Source organism: Lupinus angustifolius, chromosome LG01 (assembly GCF_001865875.1).
Source record: "Lupinus angustifolius cultivar Tanjil chromosome LG01, LupAngTanjil_v1.0, whole genome shotgun sequence".
Lineage (NCBI taxonomy): Eukaryota > Viridiplantae > Streptophyta > Magnoliopsida > Fabales > Fabaceae > Lupinus > Lupinus angustifolius.
This window is the reverse complement of record NC_032009.1, coordinates 23,016,138-23,019,929: the sequence shown is the minus strand read 5'-3', so window position 1 is coordinate 23,019,929 and position 3,792 is coordinate 23,016,138.

The window sequence follows — 3,792 nt, the reverse complement described above, 5'->3', positions numbered from 1 at the left end:
TATATATATATATATAAATATATAACATATTCATCTTTTTTTTGCCCTATACTATCACATATCTATCATATTCATTAAAATTAGATTTTGTTTGTGAGTTGAGTTTTGGAAGAAAATAAAGAAAAAATAAATGTTTTGAATCATTAAATATATTTATGAAATGACTCTCAAAATTTTTATTTTTATTCATTCCTCTTTAAAATCCAACTCCGAAACAAACATTATGTTTTTGGTTTTTGTTGAGCCAATATATTCTTCTATTGATTTGTACTTATACACTAATATTAGTAAGGGATATTTTGGAATACAACTTACCTATACCATTGGACAAATAATTTATTGACGCTTAGAATGTGGTTGAATCAAATCATAAAATAATTAGATGCTAAAAATGAAGCTTCAAAAATTATATTTTCAGCAAAAAAAAAGCAACTTTTTTTTTGTTTTTTTAAACAAAAATTAAGCTAAACCAAATCCCCACACTTGTGTGAAGGTGTGAGGTGGGTACTTTCTGTGGGATGAAATGGCGGAGTCCGTCAGGTGTCACTTACGGAGTGTTGTCGAATTATCGCACAACTACGTCTAATATTATGTGAGATAGAATTTCGGGTGGTAAAATGTCAACAATGGAATAAATTTAATGTAGTATAGATGAGAATGTTGCACTCAATGAGCTGACACGCTAGATAAGTTATGATTAGAAATTAATGCATTATGGAGAAAGTTGGATTAGCTCCTATTGTAGGAAATATAGTAAAATCGCGTCCCAGGTTGTTTGGATATGTGTAGGAGGCCTTTAGAAGTTCTATTAAGGAAAGTAGATCAAATAAAAGTTAGTCCAATTCATAGAGGAAGATGGATGCCAAAAAGAACTATAGGCGGAATAATTAGGAAAAATTTAGAAATTAATGTTTTGTAATGAGCTTAATGGTAACGACTCAATGATATAGTTGTGAAGAAGATCTTTGCTCCTAACCTTGACAAAGTTTTGATGAAGACACAAACATCACCAAAAAGAAGAAAATGAAGATTACTTATGAAGACCAAAAAGATTAAAGTTTCAAGACAGTTAGTCTAAGTCTAAATAAGTACTTTTATCCTATACTTTCTAATATACAAAAGTAGTAATGCTCAAAATATTTTAAAAGAAATTGAAACACTTCAAGTTTTAAATGAAAACATTTTTCAAAATACTGTGTAACAGGTTAGATGAGTGAGAATCAGTTATCCAACAAAATTTGAATTTGAGTAACCGATTACTGAAATTTGAGTAACTGAGTACTCTAAGTGAATTTTAATTCACTGTTGGACAGAAAAGTTTGAGTAACCGATTACTCAAGTGACTAATCGATTACTCAATGTAATTTTTCAAAACCTTATGTTTGGGTAACCGATTACCCATTTGCTGTAATCGATTAGTGAGAGCTGTTATATTAGTTTTTTAGATTTGAAACTCAAGGGTTTTCATCACAAACGAAATGCCTTCGTTCCAAACAATTCATACTATTTCATAAAAGCACAATGAGTGATTGAAAAACCTATTTAAATGCCTTAGAACATACAACATTTAAAACAACTCTTTTATAACTCTTTCACACTTTTCTCGCAACTTTTCCTATATTTTTTTGAAATAGTTTTCTGCACTTCTGGCAACTTGAACTCAAACTTTCGAAGTTATTTTTCTAAGTTGCTTGAAGTAAGTGTTTCAAAGTTTTGTAAACTTAAAGAACATTATTACTAAGTATACAAAAGAGTTGATTGAATTGTAAGTGTTATTATATTTCATACTTGTAAAGGCAATCCAAGTCATTATTGTAATTCTTCATTCATTGTCATTACTTTCTTTCACAAGAGTGTGAATAGAAACGGGATAGAGTTAGTTGAAAATGTGTTTTTCAAGAGTATAAGTATTAGTGACTGTGTAAGGTACATAGGGATTTCGGGTGAGATATTGTAATTACAACCCATGCATGCAATTCTGCTTTTCGTAATATTACAGTAATCACTTATTTAACATTCTCTGTAGCCAATTAATCTTTTCCCTTCCTAATATGCAGCCAGTTACAATATTATTGTTCATGTTGTATTGCAAGGAGAGAACTAATGAAAAGTGAAACTCTTGGATGCAAAACTGCAATACTTACAAACTCTACTTGTTCCGGAGAAACGCCTTTGGATTGTGCTCCGGCAACCTTGCAATACAAAATGCGGAACAAGATAGAAGAAGGTGGAGACAAAGGATGCAGACATTTATAAGACATCCTTTGCAGCTAAGCAACTCATATATGTCTGAAAGTGTCCACTTTTATCATCAAGTAATAAGACATTATTTTATATATTTTTTATTTTTTCTTTTAAGTATGTATCAGTTTTCTATTGGACTGAGACACAATGAGATACAAGATGTGAGACAGCTTATCCCTATTCATCGAATGTTTAGTTAGAACCGGTATTTATTCTTGAAATAATTACAAATCAATCATACTTATTACACTTTTTGTTAGTTCAAAAGAACTCCTGAAAGACTACGGCTGGTTAGAACTTAGTTGTATAATCAAGGAATTCACTTAAAAATAGGTTCCTATAATTCATTTACAACATTACAAAAAAATGACTTCATTCCAAAACATTCGTGTATGTTTGAAGCCTATATAAAGCCCAAAATGGTTCCACGATGGATGCGTTCAATAAAAGTTTAAAAAATAAGACATTATTTGTTTTGAGAGGAATACCTACTTGGATTTACTGGCATTAATTTTATCTTCCAAAGGTCATGTCTGACCAAAGTGAGCTAGATAAGATTTGTTCCCCCACTTATCTTAAATATTAGTTTAATCATTTTTTCTGGAGTTGGACTCGGCCATAGATCTCTCACTAATCCAACCCCAGACTATGTCGGTCTTTATATTCGAACCCCGACTCCTCGAGACTTAGATAAATATAATATATACTTATTGTAGATAAAGTATTCTCGATATCATTTATTATTATGAATATGCAACTTTACATATGAAATGATATAAGTATATATATTATTAATTATGTATATATAATGAAAAATTAGAGAATTATTTATTTCGATTAAAGATATGTCATTATTTTATACATAATTGAATAAAAACACATAAAAATACGAAGACAAAGTGACTATGAGACAAACCGGACTACGTCACTCTTATCCTTACCCAACCCCAAAATATGTTTCATGTCTAGACTCGACCTTATTCAAACTTGATCATGATTGGATAAAACTGAATAAACAACCAAAGTCTAATCTTACTCATCCATAATATCCGACAAGAATAGTATTTATCAAATTTGTTATCAAAAATTAAATTTACTATAAACTTTACCATCTATCAATATCATCATCTTAACATGTTGACTAACTTTAACTTGGTCATAAACTAATAATATAATACGGTAGCCAAAACAACTAATAATTTAAGAGTATTTTTGTATGGATTTAATATGTATACACTGATAGTGTAAGTGTTTTCTATACTATTAATAAATCATCTATCATTGATTTGTTAACCATCATTAACTCTCAAACAAAAATAATATAATTCAATAATGGATAATAGACTAACAGTGTAAAAACTTAACTTTACACTATCGATACACAAATTTTAAACTCATTTTATATACCGTCAATCTATTACTTTTTACATAAAATTAGACATGATAATATGTATAATATATGATGCACTGACACTAGTACACTCTAGGCCCATTACTTTTACCCTCGTAATTTAATGAAAAAATACATGCCACCCACGAATAGGTATT